Here is a 22,369-nt window from a genome sequence, read left to right on the forward strand (position 1 = left end):
GGAAGCCTTGCGCGTGCGCCGAGCGGGGGCGTGGCCTCGCTAGCACGCGCGCGCGGGAGCAGCCGGGGCGCCATTTGCCTGCGCCGTGGGTGGGGGCGGGGCAGATTTTGAGTCGCGTGCGCACCCGCGATGGGGCGGGGCCGGAGCCGGAGCGCCATTTGCCTGCGCCGTGGGTGGGGGCGGGGCAGGTTTTGACTCGCGTGCGCACCCGCGATGGGGCGGGGCCGGAGCCGGAGCCGGAGCGCCTCTTGTATACATGGCGGGTGGGGGCGTGGTCACGGATAGGGGCGGGGTGTTGGCGTCACTCGCTCCGTCCTCTGAGCCTGGGTTGTCTCCATTGACGGGGAGTGGGGGGAGGGGATGGGAAGAGTGTGTCTCCGGGACAGGGAGCGAATGAGAGGCAGGCTGGCCGGCCAGGGGGAGTAAGGACTGAGCGGACACCGAACTGTAGACAGGGAGGCTGTTTGCTGGTGCTCGGATCTATGGAAAGTTAATCTTTAAACCCGCGAGCGAACGGAGGAGAGAGACGGTGTGGGTGAAATATTTCCAAGGTAAGGACCGTCCGTTTAATCATTAACACCCGGGGTCGGCACCCTCGGGGCCTGCCACCCCCCCCCCCCCCCCGAAACTAACCGCATTAACTGCGGCCGCTGAAGCGGGGCTGGAGGCTGTGGGGCGCAGCAGGGAAGTGGAAAGACCCGTCTCCTGCTCCCGAAATGCCGGGGATGGTCAGCGGGGAAGATCCAAGCGGCTGGGGCTGGTGGGGGGGGTGAAGAGTTGACCGTAGGCCCGAGTCTCCGTCTGCAGCATTTTCAGCGGGAGGCCGCCCCGCTCCCTGCGCCCCTGCTCCCAGGGATGGGTATTTTGTTTGGGGACGGACGGAGCTGCCTGTGATCCGCGATGGGATTTCCCTGTTCTTGTGCAATACGCAGTGAATCCGGGCCTGGCTCCAACAGCAGCACTCGCACCAGTGTCAACTCTCGCTGCAGATCCTTACAGAACGAACCAGGACGTATTGAAGCTTGCCTGTGTCACTATAATTCATTATTAATGACTTCGTTGAGTTTTTTTTGAATCCCAGGGCGATTTAATTTTTTTTTAAGAACATTGAACTTTGTTGCCCATTTTCAATGTACAGTATTGGATAATGGTTGGGATGGGGAAATGAAATTCAATCAGTGTTTTGCTGCCTGGATGACGTTGAATTAATTACCGCATCACCCTGGGCAACTGAAGTGACATTCTGTGGTGATTTGCAGTTTTACAAACATCTTGGTTTGTGGTTTTATTTCTATGTTGTAGGTGGCACTTTTGAATGTATAAGCCGCTCGTGCTCAAAGCTCAATTTTCTTTTACATGATCAGTAATATGAGTTCACAGCACTTGTACATTTTTGGGACCTGGATGAATAACCTTCTCCCGAGCCCGGTGGTGTTGAGGCCAATTTTTGCACCTTAATGCTAATCGGTTAACTTTGGCTAGTTCAGGACTGCATGGAAATTGAATCTCAAATTCGTCATTTACATTCGCTGACCATAGGGGAGGGTCAAGAGAAACTATAATCTTGCAGAAATCAATGCCTTCGGGTAGGAAGAAAGATGGCATTTGCCAAAGAAAGTTAATGTGAGAGAACCTATTGGTGCGGCAGTTTGCTGTGCAGTGCACATAAAGTTAACCTCCTTAAGAACTGTTTGAACTTGCATGTAATGTTGTTTCTCATTAGAAAACTGACAACATTGTGTGCAGTTCGCAAAGTTGCTAGAGCTGGTATGGAATAATGTGTTAATACAAATATTAATTTGGAATAATTTTAAAGGTTAATGGTGAGAGATGGCAAACACAAAAGGTTAAAGATTGGTACTTTTTATAATGTGTGTTTGGGATAGTTTTCTGTTGTTTATGTGGTGCACTTAATTTCTACAGAATTAGAGAATTGTTACAGTGCAGAAGAAGGTCATTCATTCTGTTGTCTCCGTCAGCTCTCTGAGCGATTCACTTAATGCTGTTCCCCTGTCTTCCCTGTAACCATGTGCATGCTTTGTTTTTAGGTAACAGCCCTTTTGAATGTTTCAATTTAACCTGCCTCCACCATAATCTCAGTGCATTCCAGACTTAACCATTCATCGTTCTCTCTTTAGATCCTTTTAAAAGTCTTTTTAAATCTGTACTGTCTTGTTCTTGATCATTTTATGCTACCCCATGTGATATGAATATCTCTGTCAAATCTCAAATTTTTTTTCCCTCCAAGGAAAATAGTCCTACCTTCTCCAATCTATCTAAATAACTGTTTTTTCTTCCCCTGGAACCATTTCAATAAGTGTTTTCTTTCTCTCCAGTGCCTTCACGTCCTTCCTAAAGTGTGGCACCCAGAACTGGATGCCGCACTCTAGTACAGACCAAATGCGTGTCATATGCAAACTTAACAGAAGTCCATTGTTTTTGTACGCTGTGCCCATTACTAAAGCTTAGGATATTGCATGTTCTATAAATTGTGCTGTCAACCGTCGTACCACCTTCAATGACTTCCGTACATTTATGCTCAGGTCTCTGCTCCTGCACCCCCTTTAGAAATGCTGTCTTTATGAGGTCTCCATGTACTTCTGACCAAAGTGAAATATTTCTCTGCATTGAGCTTCACTGCTATCTGTCTTTCCATTTTGCCAATTTGTCCTTTGTACTTGAAAGTTCACAATATCACCCTCTCAGTTGGCAATATTTCCATGTTTTGTGTCTTACATATGTTTTTAAATTGTGCAGTCTGCACTAAGGTCTAGGCCATTAATATGTTCAGAAAAGTAAAACTCGAGTAAAAGATGAGGTCTGTAGATGTTGGAGATCACAGCTGAAAATGTGTTGCTGGTTAAAGCACAGCAGGTTAGGCAGCATCTCAGGAATAGGGAATTCGACGTTTCGAGCAGGGCTTATGCTCGAAACGTCGAATTCCCTATTCCTGAGATGCTGCCTAACCTGCTGTGCTTTAACCAGCAACACATTTTCAGAAAAGTAAAACTCCCAATATTGACTCCTTGGGGAGCTCCATTACAGACCTTCCTGCAGTCTGAGAAAAAAAAATCCATCATAGAATCAGTTATACAGCACAGAAACAAACTTTTCAGTCCAACTTGTCCGTGCCGACCAGATAGTCTACAATGAACTAGTTCCATTTGTTTGAATTTGGCCCATATCCCTCCAAACCGTTCCTATTTAAGTACCTAAACAGAGGCCTTGTAACTGTTATTATATTGCATTTGCTTCCACCATCTCCTCAGGCAGCTTAATCTATACATGTACCACCCTCTCCAGGAAAAAAATGCTCCTCCGATCTTCTAAATCTTTCCTCTCTCACCTTAAACCCATGCTATCTAGTTTTGGAATCCCTTAGCCTGGGCAAAAAACACCTTAGCTATTCTTAGTGATTTTATAAACCAATATAATCCCTAGCCTATTCAGCTGCTCCCTAAAACTCAAACCCACCACATCCAGACAACATTCTTGTAAATCTTTCCTGAACCCTTTCAAGTTTCACAATATCTTTCCTGTCAATTTGTTTTCTGTCGTTCAACCAGTTCCATATCCATGTTACTGCTAGCGTTTTTTTTATTCCATGAAGAGCTAAACTTGGTTCATTAGTCTGTTTGGCACTGTATCCAACATCTTTTGGCTATCCGTGTATATCACATCAATGCATAGCTCTCACCAAATGTCTCTGCTATCTCTTCCACAACCCTCACGTTAGATTAGATTAGACTTACAGTGTGGAAACAGGCCCTTCGGCCCAACAAGTCCACACCGACCCGCCGAAGCGCAACCCACCCATACCCCTACATTTACCCCTTACCTAACACTACGGGCAATTTAGCTTGGCCAATTCACCTGACCCGCACATCTTTGGACTGTGGGAGGAAACCGGAGCACCCGGAGGAAACCCACGCAGACACGGGGAGAACGTGCAAACTCTACACAGTCAGTCGCCTGAGTCGGGAATTGAACCCGGGTCTACAGGCGCTGTGAGACAGCAGTGCTAACCACTGTGCCACCGTGCCGCCCAAAGAAGGTTTATGGTACAGAAAGAAGCAACTTGGTCCATTGATTTTATGTTTGTCTTAAATTGAGCCATTTAGTCTTATTCCATTTTCCATTGTTTGATCTGTCACTTGATAGCAAGTTCCAGAGATCCTACAATCCTTTGAGTGAAAACATATTTCTTTATCTTTCCTCAACCTTACCACCAGTCACTAAAACTACACTCTCTTAACACTTTGGTTAGTCGACGGATTCCTGGGATGATGGGACTGACTTATGTTGAATCGGTTAGGATTATATTCACTGGAGTTCAGAAAAAGGAGGTGGGATCTCACTGAAACCTATAAAAGTCTAACAGGACCAGACTGGGTAGATGCAGGAAGGATGTTCCTGGTTGGTGAACCTCGTGTCGCAGTCTAAAGATGTTGAGTAAATCATTGGGACTGAGATGAAGAGAAATGTCTTCAGCCAGAGAGTGATAAACCTATGGAATTCTCTAACATAGAAAGTAGTCGAGGCCAAAACCTTGTATGATTTCAATAAAGAGATCAAAAGTATTGGGGGAGGTGGGAAGCAAGAATAGCTTGTTGAGTTGGATGGTCACTCATGATCATTATGAATGATGAAGGCCTGAATGGCATACTCCTGCTTCTGTATATATTTCTAAAATAAATAGACCCTTACCACACGCTGTATCAGATCCCTCCATCAATTTTATACATCTCAGTCAAATCTCTTTTCCACTTCCTCTGTTCCAAGGAGAAGAACCCCAGTATGTACAATCTTACCTTACAGCTGCAATTTAAATCTATATCACAGTCCGTCATGCAATTGCAACCTTTCTATAGCCGTTCAGTGATAACCACTGGATGTCGGTAGTGGTGAATTCAATGGTGGTAATGTCATTGAATGTCGAGGGGCGATGGTTAGATTCTTGCTTGTTGGAAGTGATCACACATGCTCTTGTTTGGTGAGAATGTGACTTGCCACTTGTCAGCCTGGATCTTGTCTTGGTCTTGCTGCATTTGAACAGAGACTGATTCAGTATCCAAATTATGACTATTGCTGAAAATTGTGCAATCATCATTGAACATCGCCAGTTCTGGCTGACGATAGGCAATTCCACAGGGTACTGCCCTACATTTAATTTAGCATGGCCAATTCACCTGACCTGCACATCTTTGGACTGTAGGAGGAAACCTACGCTGACCCGGCGACAATGTGCAAACTCCACACAGACAGACAGGTACCTGAGGCTGGAATTGAACCTGGGTCCCTGGTGCTGTGAGGCAGCAGTGCTAACTACTGAGCCTCCGTGCTGCCTACTCAATGTACTGCAGCCTCTCTGGCAGGGAATTGAACCCGGTCTCCCGCGTGACAGGCAGGGATCTGAGTGGATGTTCTCCTTGACCACCTTCATTTAGGAAAGGAAATCTGCTGTCCTTATCTGGTCTGGCATGCATGTGCCTGCAGATGCATAACAGTATGGGTGACTCTTAACTGCCCTCTGAAGTGGTCTAGCAAACCACTCAGCTGTGTCAAAAATGCTAAAAAGTCAAAGAAACAAACTTGCATGCAGAACCATGCATCAACCTAAACATCAGAAAAGACCATGGTAAACAGCTCTGATGACCCTGCAAAGTCTTCCTCACCGACAAATCTTTGGTACTTGTGCCAAAATTGGGACAACTGGCTATTTCAGCAATAGCTTCATAGGCAAACACATGGAGTTATACCCAACAGAATGTCCAGACACCACCTTCACAATCCCTAGTTATGTTCTGTCCAACAGTAGCACCAACCCAGAACTCTGAACTCCCGTCTCTGCACACACGGGCAATTGTTCTCTCTCCCCGCCAGGGTCCAGAATAAAGATGAAGGAAGTAAAACTATACTGTGTCTCTGAGCATTTTGCTTCAACTGAGGGGAGAAAAGTGATGACATTACCATCATGCCAGGAGATAAATCCTGGTTTATGAAAGAGTGGAGGAGCAGCACCGGGAGTTTCTAAAAATCAAGGGCCAACATTGTGAAGCTACAACACAGGATTACTTGCATCCCAAATAATGAGAGCTACATACAAAAGACAGCGTGAAGCGATTCCACAACCAATGCATCAGATTGAGGCTCTGCAGTTCTGCCACATCCTGGCATGAATTATGGTAGAAATTAAACTAACTGAGACCATTTATGTCTGGGAATATCTCCATTTTTAACAATGAGGAAGCCTACAGCATTAATGTAAAAGACAAGCCTGAAACATTTGGATCTATCTTCAGCCAGAATGATTCATCTCGGCCTCCTCCTAAGTCCCAGCAGCAGAGATGCTAGGCTTCAACCATTGCAATTCACTCCATGTTACATGAAGACTCAAAAACTAAGGCAAACAAATCGTGAAAACTAGCACTATGCAAGTGGGCTATGATGAGCTGGCACAAAAGAGGAGTTGTGGTTAGGGCAGATTAGTTGTGATCTTGTTGAATTTGAGGTGAGGGGTAGGTTTCTTGAGAAGCTAAATGGCCAGCTTCTATTTCTTATGTAAAAGACATTAGTGAATCAGATGGGTTTTTATAACCACTGACAATGGTTACGTGGTTGCCATTCAACAAGCTTTTAATTCCAGATTTTCATTGAATTCCAATTTCACCATCTGTTAATGATGGATTTGAGCCCATGTTCCCAGAAGGGGAATAATAGTGATACTATCCACAATTGCTAATGTTTCTTTGCTCAGTATCCTTGGATGCAATTTGTGAAAGTTCCGAAGTCGCCATCTTCTAAACATGGGCCAAAATCCTGGAGCTCCCTCCCCAGTGTCTTTGTGGTTGTACCTACACTGCAGCAATTCAAGGAGTCAGCTCTCATCACCACCAGTACAAGGGTAACTAGTGACGGGAATAAATGGTGGCCTAGTCAGCATCCTATGAATTAAAGAAAAGTCTTATCTGTTCTTGTCCCTTATCCACTCTCTGCACGGGCAACCTATCCAATTGCACCTCCTTTTCAGTTTATTATTGGCTTTCTATGCAACATTCTGAATAAAACTATGGAAAACAGCCATCCTTTTCCCACTTCAATATCAATGTTGTAAAGAAATCCAGCAATAAAAACTTGTTTTTCCAAACTTGACTAGGAGAATATTGACTGATGAACTGGAATTTGACAGGTTCATATTACTGAAGAAAATATATTGTCAACATGTTAATTTTTCTTTAACTTTCTTGGCATTCTGAAAGACCTTGCTCTGTGAAATGGTTTCATGGGCAGTAACTCAAGCAGCTCATTGAATCATTCTCATTAGTGCCAGTCAACAGACAACTAGATCTGGCGTTATAACTAATTTTGATCTTTACTCAACTTATGAATTCAGGGGTGCTTTTTAACCGACTTAAGTTTGCAGCAGGATTGGGAATGCATGTTTGTCATCTTGACCTTCTCCTCCAGAGTGCCATTGGTCTAGTTGTTGAGCCTTCAGTTCTTACTATAAAGTTCAGGATTTTTTGCCATTGGAATAGGTAGGTTCCACTGGTTGGGGATTCTAGAACTCTGGAGCACAATCTGAGAATTAAGACCAGACTGTTCAGGAGAGCTGTTAGGAAGCACTTCTGTTCATAAGGATGGTTGATGTTCGAAACTTGTTTCCACAAACAGCAGTGCGTGCCAGGCCGGTTGATAATTTTAAATCTGAGGTAGATAAATTTTGTTAAGCAAAGGTATGAAGGGATATGGTTTAAAGGCAAGTATGTGCAGTTTGGCCACAGATCTGTCACGATCTTTGAATGGGAGAACAGGCTTGAGGAGCTGAATGGCCTTCTGCACCTATGCTGCAACCAGCAACTGGAGAAGAGGATCCATTCAGCCAGGATCCTGTTTCTCCTGGTGTGCTGGTCAGTGCATTTCTTCACCGTTCTGTCTGTGCAGTCAATAAAGTTTTTCACAGTGTAATTTTAATTCAAGAACATTTCTGTTAAACCAAAGTATTTGCTGTTATGGAATTTGTACAATTCAATGTACCTGTTAGATGGGGACATTCCGTTTTGATCAATTTAACCAGTAGCACAATGGTATTTGCTGATAACACATTTTAAGTAGCTGTCAATCAACTTTTGTCACCTTTTGTTTTGTTCCACTAATATCGTTAAAAATTGGCAATGTGAGCTGATCACTGAGCACTGACCAGCAATTCAAATAACTCCCCTGTTTACGTAGTTGGTTAGTGCTGCATTGTGTTCTTCTCAGTGTTGATATTGGATTAAATCAGAGGGGAGGCTTTGAGTACCCATTTAAGTGTTGGCGAATGCTGACTAGACTTGAGTCACAGCAGCAGCCTGGTGCAATGGAAAATCTGCGCTTTGGGCTCAAACTGGTATTTCCAAATGTTTTGAATTTAGTGTTTATATGATTTATGTTGACCTGTGATTCTGCTGAATGCTAATAGATGCAAGGCACATACTGCAAATATTAAGTGAACCTATTTCTTATTTCTGGACCAAAAAGGTTAAATACATAGAATTACATTTCAGTAAGACTTACAATGGGCACTGACAACAATTTTATATTGACATTCACAGAAGCAGTGTAACTTGTGCAGTGGCATGGAAGCTTAGACATAACTAACAAGACATCACATTTAAAGTGCTGTTTCTGATAATGCAAGGTTCAACTTTGTGCAGAAGATACACTGTTGAACTGGAGCATCTTTTCAGATACAGATTAGTGGATAATAGTTAAATGTGCTCATTATTGTGATAATCAAGTTGTGTGTCGTAGTTGGTTTTGAATAATTGCTTTGGTGAAGCTCTCACTTGTTGCATTGCAAACCTGGGCTTCATTTTCTGATCCATAGTTGATAGATATCCAGGGTGTAATAATTTATAACTATTGGTACCAACTGGTGGTTTAGGGACTGAGTGGGTGTTCTCTTCTATGATTAAAATCTTAGAATTTTAAAAAATATATATTTGAACAGTGTATTTAGCCAACTCGTTGTAAATTTTGTACAATAAAGATGAGTTTGGCTGAATTTTTTACCCAAACAATTACTCTTGTATATTTTGTTCTTCTCTGTTCATCATTTATGCAGGACAGGGAATCAGTCAGTGATCTGAAGATGATATGGCATGTTTGTTTTGGAATATAACTATATACTGTAAAATATAATTTTGTGATATTCCAAGTAGTACAGCCTGGAATAGTGTTTTTGGAAATGTTTATTGACTGGTCATCTGGCATGTTATACAGTTGATCAGTGGTTAAAGTGGAATTTATTTTGAAGGGGTGCCTACTCTTGACTTCAAGAATCTTTGACCCCTTTTTAAAACTGCCTGAAGTTTGAAAGCTTAATTTTAAACCCTGGTTTTATCAAACTGGAGTAAGATTGGTTTGTGAATGGCAATGAGACCAGAGTCAGTCTGCATTGATCATTCTTTTGGCATTTAGAAACAGTTTATTTTCTAATACTGCCTGCTCATGAAGTCTTAATTTTGAGACTATGCACTGCTGCTCGTTTGATCTTTGTGCCTGAAAATTTTTTCTTTAATGTTTGTTTTCATTTTAGCTGAGCACAGGTTTGCTGGAATTTTGCTAACTACTTTTCAGCCATCGCCGAAGGCTTAGTGTTTAGAGACCAAATGATCTTTACATGTTCTGACTTTCAGTACTCTCAATGTTCAATCTTTTCAAAATTAATGTTCATTGCTTCTAAAGTCACCTCGAGATCAGTTGTTTAATTTAAAACTAGCCTTTATCTTAATTTTCTTTTACTCCTTGTCCAATTTTTTCATCCAATAAGCTTGGAACTCTGTTTGTATATATGGTTTGGATAATCCTTTGAGCTGGTGTGTTGTTCTTGAATTATTGCAGTTCGTTTATTCACATTAAGGTTTTCCGTAATCAGTGTAATGAGATATGTTTTAATGTTTCCAGTGCTTGCTTTCCTTCCTAATGGAAAATGCTGGATTAAGTTCACAACACTGCTTTCTTCTCTTTTCTGGCTTGGGAATGCTTCAATCACATTTCTCTCAATGACAGGAAACTGGGAGAGACAAAGCCAAATGGCCAAGATGAATAGTTCAAAAATAATTCTGTAAAATGCTTTACATTTGCGAATAATCATATAACACCTTAATCTGGATCATTAATTTAGATTGTAACAGGCAAAACAATAATTGGTGTAGGACTCTATTAGTAACTGGTTTTTGTACTTATTTATTTCAGTATTAACAACTTTCCGCTTCTGCGTGCATGAATACAATCAATTTTGGAACTGTTTTCTGTCCAAAGCTACTTCCACCTGAGGTGTTAGACCTTGTCTACAGCTTTGTAATGTCATAAGGATCACTTCGGTCTATTACAATCTTTGCAAATTGGTGATTTGTCAATTAATACCTTAGCAGCATTGCAGCCTCTTTTTTTTGTGTTTGAAACACCATATTGTTTGGGTAAGTTAAATGGAGTTTGAAAGTGGTAATGTAGGAATTATACATTTGGAAATCCAATTAGAAACTATTAACATGGACAGAAGTCTGAATACCTAATTTTAACTAACATAATGGCACCAAAAGTTATGCTTTGATTTTAGACAACAATAATGTTTGTGCACAGGACAAGTTGAACAAAACAGATATAAATATAAGCCATGCCACATATGTCAGGGTTTTTTGGTTTACTTGCTTGTTACTTCTCCCAGGAATACGTGTTTGTTAAGATGTTGTATATTAGTTATTTACATCTTTAGGTATTTATTAACTATGCAGTGGTTCCATGAAGAATTTTCCTTGGGCTCTAACTGTTCTGAGATATAACTTTGATTTACCACTTCTTGACTGCAGACATCCAATACCTGTTTTGGGTATTTTTCCAACACTTCCAAAATAACCTGCATGTTGGTTTCTGTGAAGAAAAGTCTATGGTTTTAAATTAGGCAATTTTCCAGCTTCGGTTTCCTCCTAAAAGTTTGGCGAGAGATTAAGTCTTCTCCCACCTTTCATATGATGAACGGTGAGATTAGATTTTTACTGTTTGTAGTACAGGTCCAAACGCCATTTATTTTGGCTACCTTCTCACAGTAAACCACAAAAACGTGAAGTCCAAACTGTGACCGAGTCTCTCAACAAACATTTTGATAAATTGAAACCCAGAGTAACTCCTTAAGCTCAAACTATCCCTTTGTCTACATTGCCTGCTATAGAATATCTTCAAAGAGATTTCTGTACGTACTGTGTAAAAGGTGTTTAAAAACTTAATTTCTAGACTTGACTTTCTCAGGTGAGATGTTAAAGGGGGTGAAATCTACTCTTTCCCATTACCTTGTTATCATAGAGTTGGCAGCTTGAAGACTGTTCCTGCCAACCTTGACCCCAAGAGTATGATAAAAAGAGGCAAGAAGTACCTTTATTATTACTTTATATTTCGGTCAGACATTAACTTCTGTATGCTGAACTTATTAAATTTATCAAATTCATCCAAAGCGAAAGACACACACTTACTTTGTGTTCTTAGTACTAAAAAGAATAAGCAGCAGAGTATGTGCTGAGCATGAGAGAAAATTGAATGAAAGAATTTTTTTCAGCTTCACAACCAAATAATATGTCCCACTCTGCTGCTTGACTTGTGTCAAAGTGTGGATAGTCACATTAGCATTGACATAGCATTCTACAACTAATCATTTTGAATTTATTGAATTATTTGATGGCAGTCTCCATTCTGATTTAATTCCAGTCCTCCATTACGCATTCACACAAGATAGCTAACACTGGAGCCCACTTGCTGCCTCTTTCGGTGAATGCTTGCCTTTAGTTTTCTTCTGTTCTTGAATGGCATGTTTAGAGGCACATCCAAAAATTAAACAAGGCTGGTTAGACCACCACGAATCACTGTGGTATCATTATTTTGCATTCTCATTTCAACAACGTAATTGACAAATTTACTTTAGTTAGGTATGATGATACAACATAAAACTATATAGCACAGAACCCGATGCATTGATCCAACTCATTTGTGCTGACCAGGTATCCTAAACTAAACTAGAGCCGTTTGCCAGCATTTGGTCCATATCCCCCTCAACCTTTCTTATTCATGGCCTCATTCAGTTGCCTTTTTTGTTTGTATATGTTTTTATTGAGAAAAAAGATTTTTATTTTTTGACAAAATCACTACAAAATAGTGTAACAGCCTTATAATATAGTGAGAATAATAACAGAAAACAAACTACTACTCTATTCCACAAACCACTTGGGAGAGAGAGAAACAAACCTACAAAAACCACAATTCACAAAGAAGATTGATTAGATTACTTAGTGTGGAAACAGGCCCTTCGGCCCAACAAGTCCACACCGACCTGCCGAAGTGCAACCCACCCATACCCCTACATTTACCCCTTACCTAACACTACGGGCAATTTAGCATGGCCAATTCACCTGACCCGCTCATCTTTGGACTGTGGGAGGAAACCGGAGCACCCGGAGGAAACCCACGCAGATGATGAGGGCAGAGCAATGTAATCTTTGTGGACTTCTGTAAGGCGTTCGACAGGGTTCCCATGGGATACTGATTAACAAGGTTAGATCTTGAGGAATACAGGGAGAACTAGCTATTTGGGTACAGAACTGGCTCAAAGGTAGAAGACAGGGTGATGGTGGAGGATTGTTTTTCAGACTGGAGGCCTGTGACCAGTGGAGCACCACAAGGATTTGTGCTGGGTCCTCTACTTTTTGTCATTTACATAAATGATTTGGATGCAAGCATGAGAGGTACAGTTAGTAAATTTGCAGATGACACCAAAATTGGAGGTGTAGTGGACAGCAAAGAGGTTTACCTCAGATTACAACAGGATGTGGACCAGATGGGCCAATGGGCTGAGAAGTGGCAGATGGAATTAAATTCAGATAAATGTGAGATGCTGCATTTTGGGAAAGCAAATCTTAGCAGGACTTATACACTTAATGATAAGGTCCTAGGGGGTGTTGCTGAACAAAGAGACCTTGGAGTACAGGTTCATAGCTCCTTGAAAGTGGAATCGCAGGTAGATAGGATAGTGAAGAAGGTGTTTGGTATGCTTTCCTTTATTGGTCAGAGTATTGAGTACAGGAGTTGGGAGGTCATATTGCAGCTGTCCAGGACACTGGTTAGGCCACTGTTGAAATATTGCATGCAATTCTGGTCGTCTTCCTATCAGAAAGATGTTGTGAAACTTGAAAGTGTTCAGAAAAGATTTACAGGGATGTTGCCAGGGTTGGAGGATTTGAGCTACAGGTAGAGGCTGAACAGGCTGGGGCTGTTTTCCCTGGAGCGTTGGAGGCTGAGGGGTGACCTTATAGAGGTTTACAAAATTGAGGGGTATGGATAGGATAAATAGACAAAGTCTTTTCCCTGGAATCGGTGAGTCCAGAACTAGAGGGCTGGGTGAGGTTTAGGGTGGGAGGGGAAAGATATGAAAGAGATCTAAGGAGCAACTTTTTCACACACAGGATGGTACGTGTATGGAATGAGCTACCAGAGGATGTGGTGGAGGCTGGTACAATTGTAACATTTTAAGAGGCATTTGGAGGTATATGTATAGCAAGGGTTTGGAGGGATATGGGCCAGATGCTTGCAGGTGGGACTAGATTGGGTTGGGATATCTGGTCAGTGTGGATGGGTTGGATCGAAGGGTCTGTTTCTATGCTGTACATCCCTATGACTAATAAATAAGAAAAAAATAAAATTAAAACCATGTTAAACCAAGGTAAATTAAGGTATATTCAGTTAAGTTACTACTCTAAGTGCATTTCCACCAAAGCTCCCCACCGCCGGGAGCATTAGTAAGTAAGCTGTTATTTGTTCAGGATTCTTCACCCGCCCTGGGTCCCCGAACCGCCAGACGTAGCCCTCATGACTTCACAAAGGCCCTAATCAATATAGCTGACAAGTCTGCATCTGTGTAATTCAGAAAGTGCTGTCATTTTCTATAAAACAGTTCATTTTTCTGGTGCACCATACTCGTAAGGAAGTTGAGGGGGATATGCTCCATAACTAATATATGCCGCCTGAAATCCCGGGGGATTCTCCGACACCCACCTCATTAGAATGCTCTTCCTCACACAGAATGCAAGAACTTCCAAAGAGGGCAGATTTGGCAAACCCAAGAGGAGGGACTTTGGATCCAACTTAACCTTGGTTCGCAAGACCTCTTCCAAAACACTTGCTATGGCACCCCAATACCTACAAAGCTTGTGGCATGACCACAAGCAATGATTGACAGTGCCAACATCTGTTTTACATTTGGGGCACATTGGGGACACTCTTGCCTTAAATTTTGCAAGCTGCTCCAGTGCCAATGAACCCTGTGGAGTACCTTCAGTGCATAGCCTGTGTCCTGTTACAAATCGAAATCTTCCTTGTGTTCTCCCAGATTTCCAGCCACAATTCCTGAGTCCAGATTCCGCATAGCCACTCGATGTCCTTCGAAACATTACTTACTATGCAAGCCTAATTGGGAATCTTGCATGGTGTGTTGTCTGCCTGGTGCCAGGGTGCGGGACATCTCCGACAGGCTTGAAAGGATATTGGAGGGGGAGGATCCAGTTGTTGTGGTCCACGTTGGGACTAACAACATAGGCAAAGCTAGGGTGGAGGACCTATTTGGGGATTATCAAGCAGTAGGAAGGAAATTGAAGTACAGGTCCTTAAGGGTCGTAATCTCTGGATTACTGCTTGAGCCACCTGCCAATTGGCATAGGGTTAAGAAAATTAGGGAAGTAAACACGTGGCTGAGGGATTGGTGTGGGAAAGAGGGATTCCATTTCACGGGGCATTGGCATCAGTTTTGGAACCGGGGGGATCTGTACTGTTGGGACAGTCTCCACCTGAACCGATCTGGTACCAATGTTCTAGCGAAGAGGATGTACAGGACATTGGTTAGGCCACTGTTGGAATATTGCGTGCAATTCTGGTCTCCTTCCTCTCGGAAAGATGTTGTGAAACTTGAACGGGTTCAGAAAAGATTTTACAAGAATGTTGCCAAGGTTGGAGGATCTGAGCTACAGGGAGAGGCTGGACAGGCTGGGGATGTTTTCCCTGGAGCTTCAGAGGCTGAGGGGCGACCTTATAGAGGTTTACAAAATTATAAGGGGCATGGATAGGATAAATAGGCAAAGTCTTTTCCCTGGGGTGGGTGAGTCCAGAACTAGAGGGCATAGGTTTAGGATGAGATGGGAAAGATGTAAAAGAGACATTTGGGGCAACGTTTTCACGCAGAGGGTGGTACGTGTCTGGAATGAGCTGCCAGAGGAAGTGGTGGATGCTGGTACAATTACAACATTTAAGAGGCATTTGGATGGGTTTATGAATAGGAAGGGTTTGGAGGGATATGGGTTGGGTCCTGGCAGGTGGGATTAGATTGGGTTGGGATATCTGCTAGGCATGGACGGGTTGCACCGCAGGGTCTGTTCCATGCTGTATTTATCTATGACTCTATAACTGTTGTGGCAATTGAGGAAAGAGCAGAAATATCAAGCAAATATTTTCTAATTGTCTTTGTGGTATGTGAAATAAAGTACATATCAGAAATATTCGAGCCAAAACATTTAAAAGAAAATGCAGAAAATAACACATCATTAGAGAAAAAAAGTGTTTGATAAACATAAAGTAGCTTGCACTGATATTAATTTTCCAAAATTCCTTCAATTCAAGTACAATTCAGTGGATTGGAACTTGGCAAATGAAAATCTAACATTCATGGTAGGGAGAAAGAGATGAAAACACAGACCAATTAACCTAATGTGAATTGTTGTGATAATATTGAAATTTGATTTAAGGAAGTCTAATATGATCAGATGGAGGAGTCAGCATGCCTTTATGAGAAAAAAAGCTCGATGGACAGATTTGAGCAGAGGCAATAAAGGGAATTGAGTAGATGTTATATATTTAGATTTTCAAAAATTATTTGACGAAACACCACATGGAAGACTAGTTGCAGGATGAGGGTTCATGGAATTGGGAATAACATACTTGCATGGATAGAGATTGGCCAATGGAAAGCAAATAGCATGTGTGGATGAACAGGGGTTTTTTTCAAGTTGAGAGACTCTATAATTGTAAACTGATGTTTCTGGGCTCTTGGTTGTTTTCTATCTTGATTAATGGCTTCAATGAAGAAACCAAGAGCCATGCATCTATATTTGCTAAGCTGCAAAGCTGGTGGGAACGCAAGCTGTGAAGAAGAGACGGACGCTGCAAATAAATGTATAGAAATGGTTGTTTAGTCATTGAGAACAGACTACTGCTGAAAAAAATATTTAAAGCTTTTCATCTTGCACTCATCAGGACAATTCACAAGAATACATTGTGAAGGGGAGCATCAGTTTTATGCTATCTGACTTCTTTCTGCATAAGAAAGAGCTCTTATGCAGGATAAGAATGTTGTTTCCACCTTTTACACTGATATGCTTGTGAATTGACTTGAGAATGCAACAAAATGTACTTTTCACTAATATTCATACATAGTAAATAAGTGAGTAACTAGATGAAATCTAATGATGGTATGTGATGATTCACTCTGAAAGCAAAAATTAAAAAGCAACTTGTTTTTCGAGTATAATTTTGTAAATGTTGATATTCAGTGATGTGGGTGCACTTGTGGAAGGAACATGATTACCATGTACAGCAAACTGTTTGAGAAACTGTGTGTTAACCTTTATAGCAAGAGGGTTGGGACGCAACAATGACCAAGCTTTGCTACAACCCTATATGACCCTGACAACACATCTGGAGTACTACACATAGTTTTGGAATTTATATCTAAGGCAAGTTCTGAAAGATATTTGCAGCAAGGAATCATTAGAAAGTAAGTTGCATATGCATAACTACCAAAAAAAACCTTTAATTTATATGGTTAAAACAAGCCCAGGTGCTTCACAAAAGCATTGTCAAACAAAATTTGACACCATGTTACATAGGGATATTTGGATAGATATCCCAAGCTACACCACAAATGTTTTAAGGAGTATCTTAAAGGAGTGAAGAAAAATAGAGAAGCTGTGTTTAGAGTGGGAATTCTATAACTTTGAATCATATGCAGCTGAAAGGGTGGCTGAAGATGGTTAGTGCTTAAAAGTTTGGTTGTTCATATTGGAATTGGAAAATGTCACTCTCTAGGAGAGTTGCAGGGCTTGGTGCAATTGCAGGAATCACTGGACCTGAAACATTAATTCTGCTTTCTCTCCACAGAGGCAGCCTGACTTGCTGAGTTTTTCAAGCTATTTTTGATCTTGTTTCAGATGTCCAGCATCTGCAATTTTTGGTTTTTGTTCAAGGTAGTTAGACCTGGAAGAGAGTTGGGAAAATGAATTAGACTATCAAATAAAGACAAAGTACTCCATTCTGTCGGGTCTAATTCTGATTGTTATCAAACCTGGTGACAAGGATCGTGCTGTTGTTCTCTACTGTGTAGACCTTTTTTTCTTGCAGAGGATAAGTGCTAACTCTCAGACACCCCCTCCTATCTTCCCTGAGAATGACCCCACCACTGAACAATAGGTAATTGTTTCTGGGGCTGTCAATAGCCACATAACCTTCAGAGACGTTCCCTGCATGGTTTCCCACCTCATTGTCCCCCAAAATTCATAAACAGACTGCCCTGGCAGATCCATCATCCTAAAGGACTGTGTTTTGAGGAGAGATTGGTTCAACTTGGCCTGTATTCACTTGAGTTTAGAAGGATGAGAGGGGATCTGATTGAAATGTGTAAAATTCTAACAAGGTGGGGCAGGAATATGTTTTATCTTGGCTGGGGCATCCAGAACTAGGGATCACAATCTCAGGGTAGAGGGGAAACCATTTTGAACAGATAAAGAAAAATGTTTTCACGCAGAGGGTAATGGACTTGTGGACTTTTTTTTTAATCACAGAAGGTTGTGGAAGCCAAGTCACTGAACACATTCAAAAAAAGGGAGAATTATTTAAATATTAAAAACATCATGGATATGGGAATAAATTGGAATATGGCATTGAAGTAAAGGATCAGCCACGATCATATTGAATGACAGAATAGTCTTGAGTGGGCTACTCCTGCTCTGAGTTTCTATACTTTTTTTCCTGCTCTTGTCTAATCTTTCCAGTTATGTTTTGTGAATCTTTTAGCATTATACGCTAGTTCCACATTTTCTAGTTTCTTGATCCCAGCCACTGCCTCTGCGTGCATGTGCAATCCTTGTACACATCTATTCCCCCATTAGAATAGTCAGAGGGCTCTCCACTTCCTCCTTGAAAGGAGGCCTGGAAAGTTCCCATCCGCAATGATTCCTCCCTGGCTCAAATCATTTTCACTTTGAACAATTTCTCCTTTAACTTGTTTTATTTCCTCCAAGTCAAAGGCATGGCTGTGGATGCCCGCATGGGTCCCAGTTGTATGGCTCTCTGTGGGGTGCGTGGAAATGTCCATGGTCCAGTCCACCTCTGCAGCGGAGGGTCCTGCTTCCATAACTTTCTCTGACATCATTGATGCTGCTTCCTCCTCTTTGCTTGGTGGTGGACAAAAGCCCATAACTTTGCTTCTAATTTTCAACCTTCTCATGCCTTAACCTCGTCAATTTCTGGTGCGACCTTTCCCTTCCTTTGCTTTTATTTCTGGGGATAGGCCGTCAACCAAGATCCATTATAACAAAAAATAGAAACTGTTGGAATAGCTGAGCAGGTCGGGGCAGCATTTGAGGAGAGAAACCAGTTAATGTTTCAGGTCGAGTGACCCCTCCTCAGATCTTAAAATCCATTATAAACTCTTTGATCCCCCCAAGTTACCTTGACTACACTTCCTCACACCTTGGTTCCTGTAAGGACTCTATTCCATTCTTTCAGTTTCTGTACCTCCAGTGCATCTGTTATAACATTGTACCTCTGCAGGGATGCTTTCAATGTGTCCTTTGTCCTCCTCAACCTAGGAATATCTCCCCTACTTTGGTTGACATAGCCATCAGCTGAGTCAATTTCTCACACTTCTGCTTTCATCCCTTCCTTCTGGAACAACTATACCGTTTTCTTTTTCTTCTCTTGCCACCCCACCAGCCTTTGCATCCTCTGCCATTTCTGCCACTTCCAGCAAGCACATCTCCCTTTGCTGTAAATATTCCACATAGATCATTTCCTCTGAGATCCATCAGCTATAAAGTTAGATGTACAGCACAGAAACAGACCCTTCAGTCCAATCTATCCTTGCCAACCAGAAAGGCCAAATTAATCTAGTCCCGTTTGCCAGCATTTGATGTATCTCCCTCAAACCTTTCTTATTCATATACCCATCCAGATGCCTTTTAAATATTGTAATTGTACAAGCCTCCACTACTTCCTTTAGTAGCTTGTTCCATATACACACCACCCTCTGAAAAAATTGCCCCTTATATCCCTTTTAAATTTTACCCTCTCACCTTAAACCTGTGCTGTCTAGTTTGGACTCACCTTAGGGTAAAAGCTTTGACTATTCACCCTATCCATGTCCTTCATGATTTTCGACAGCCTGCGACACTATAGGGAAAATAGCCCTACCCAATTCAGCCTGTCCCTATTGCTCATACCCTCTAACCTTGTCAATCTTTTCTGAACCCTTTCAAGTTTAACAACATCCTTCCTACACAACAACCCCTCCCCCACCACCACCACCTTCTCTCAGTACAGTTCATTGTATTCACTGATGCCATTATGTTCTCTATGTTGGTGAGACCAAATGCAAGCTTGGTGTCTACTTTGAGGAACACATCCAGTCTATCCACAACAATGATCCCAGCCTTTCAATTCATTGCCTTGCTCGCATGCAGATGTTTCTGTTGAGACCTGCTGTAGTGCTCCATGAAAGCCCAAGGCAACTGGAGGGCTAAAACAACAAAATTTCTGTTTGGGCCCTTGTTTACTGTCATGATTTAACATTGAGTTGAAGAATTTCAGAATGTTGACACCATTCACCTTTTTGATCCTTTCCAAACCACCAGCGGCTAGTTTGCATAAGTTGTTCTCAGCAGGACAGATCTGTTTTCTGCTGTTCACACCTACCATCAACACCTACTCTCCATCTATCTTATTCCAGTTCTGTTATTGGCACTGTTACTCCTGTTCCACTCATTCCCAGTTGTCAACAGCATAAAACCAATTATTTTCCAATTTTCTTCAGTTTTGCAGAAAAACTGCATTGGGATTCAAAACGTTAAATCTATTTTTCTTTCCACAGATGCTGAGTTTGTCTTGCACTTCATTTTTACTCCTCTGGAGTGAAAAATGTGAATTTACCACAAATTTGCCACTGGACACTTCACATACAATTGGTTACTGGCTTTCAACCTGCAGTCACTGGTCATGCAGTTTAAATTGTTCACCATTTTTGTAAGACAAGATGCAGTCAATTCCTTGTTTTTGTTTGCAGTTCATGTCGAGCAGTTCGCTACAGGATGGATCTAGTATTGACTGCAGCGTAGACATTCTTGTTTTGTATATACTTGCAGTTATTATTTTGTTTCTTCTAATGGCTTTCAAGGTGAAGTTTTGAACCATTAACCACTACTACACTGTAAAAATTGATATGCAGTCTTCAGGTGCTTGTAACATAACAATGTGGAAAAAAGAAATGCTTGCTGATTTTTCAAATAATTGTACTTTAGACCTTAAACATTCTGCTTCCTGTAGACAATGGTGATCTTTTGTATTGATGGCACATATTAAAAGCTTCGAAAAGGTTAGCTATGGCATACTCATTTGCTTTGGGTTTGTGGTCCATGGTACTAAATAAAAAAGTAATGAGGAATAGTCTTATGCACGTATGATCTGTACTTAATAGAATCTAGAAAATGTTAGCTGTGGAATCAATTTTTATTCAAACATAACTTAAAATATTTTGTATAATTTTGGAATGCTGTTTTTGTCTTTAAGGTAATGACTGTACTATGGCATATTGTTATTGTGTAAATTGCTGCTTGTTAACTTTTTTTAATATTTACGTTTAAGTTACTTTCATAGACCTCCCAGCAGCTAATATTGACTGGATCCAATTCCAACCTCTGACGACAATTTGGAGTTTGCACATTCTCCCCATGTCTGCATGGGTGTCCTCCAGTGCTCCGTTTTCCTCCCACAGTCCAAAGATGTGCAGGTTAGGTGCATTAGCCAGGGGTAAATATAGGATACTTGGGTCTGGGTGGTTTACTCTTCGGCGGGTTGGTGTGGACTTGTTTGGCCGAAGGGCCTGTTTCCACACTGTAGGGATTCTATGAATCTAGTCTATGAATTGTATAGTGAGATCAAGTTAAATGGTCTAGATTTCAACTGGAGAGAATATAAGAGCAAAACCTATCCCAGCAAAAATGCCAGAGCCCTCAAACCATGAATTTTCATGATTTATAAATTCAAATGCGTCACAGTTCATGAACAAAAGTTTAAAATCATTGTGTTTATTTGCTTGAGAATTGCGTTGAATTATTTGAACAAGAGCTTTGTTAGAACAGGGCCAATGGGGTGAGAAGTGGCAGATGGAGTTTAATTCACATAAATGCGAGGTGCTGCATTTTGGGAAAGCAAATCTTAGCTGGACTTATACACTTAATGGCAAGGTCCTAGGGAGTGTTGCTGAACAAAGAGACCTTGGAGTGCAGGTTTGTAGCTCCTTGAAAGTGGAGTCGCAGGTAGATAGGACAGTGAAGAAGGCACTTGGAATGCTTTCATTTATTGGTCAGAGTATTGAGTACAGGAGTTGGGAGGTCATGTTGCGGCTGTACAGGACATTGGTTAGGCCACTGTTGGAATATTGCATGCAATTCTGGTCTCCTTCCTATTGGAAAGATGTTGTGAAACTTGAAAGGGTTCAGAAAAGATTTACAAGGATGTTTCCAGGGTTGGAGGATCTGAGCTATAGGGAAAGGCTGGACAGGCTGGGGTGTCAGAGGCCGAGGGGTGACCTTAGAGGTTTACAAAATTCTGAGGGGCATGGATAGGATAAATAGGCAAAGTCTTTTCCCTGGGGTCAGGGGAGTCCAGAACTAGAGGGCATAGGTTTAGGGTGAATGGGGAAAGATATAAAAGAGACCTAAGGGGCAACTTTTTCACACAGAGGGTGGTACGTGTATGGAATGAGCTGCCAGAGGAAGTGGTGGAGGCTGGTACAATTACAACATTTAAGAAGCATTTGAATGGGTATATGAATAGGAAAGGTTTGGAGGGATATGGGCCGGGTGCTGGCAGGTGGAACTAGATTGGGTTGGGATATCTGGTCGGCATGGACAGGTTAGACCGAAGGGTCTGTTTCCATGCTGTACATCTCTATGACTTGATAACTACTTTTCAAAACTTCAAAAAAATTAATGACTATTTAAAATTGATTTTTTTTAAAGCGTTG

At 41.6% G+C, this 22,369-nt stretch overlaps 1 protein-coding gene across 3 annotated transcripts in view; it reads left to right on the forward strand.

Annotated features, from left to right (window-relative positions):
* The first annotated feature begins 365 nt into the window (after nucleotides 1-365).
* Nucleotides 366-22,369, forward strand: part of evi5a (ecotropic viral integration site 5a) — a 257,993-nt gene continuing 235,989 nt past the window's right edge. For all 3 annotated transcript variants that reach the window (XM_060830595.1, XM_060830597.1, XM_060830598.1), the window contains exon 1: nucleotides 366-551. The gene's annotated coding sequence lies outside the window, so the exon portion shown is untranslated. The remainder of the gene's footprint in view (nucleotides 552-22,369) is intronic.

This window comes from Hemiscyllium ocellatum, chromosome 9, assembly GCF_020745735.1.
Source record: "Hemiscyllium ocellatum isolate sHemOce1 chromosome 9, sHemOce1.pat.X.cur, whole genome shotgun sequence".
Classification (NCBI taxonomy): domain Eukaryota; kingdom Metazoa; phylum Chordata; class Chondrichthyes; order Orectolobiformes; family Hemiscylliidae; genus Hemiscyllium; species Hemiscyllium ocellatum.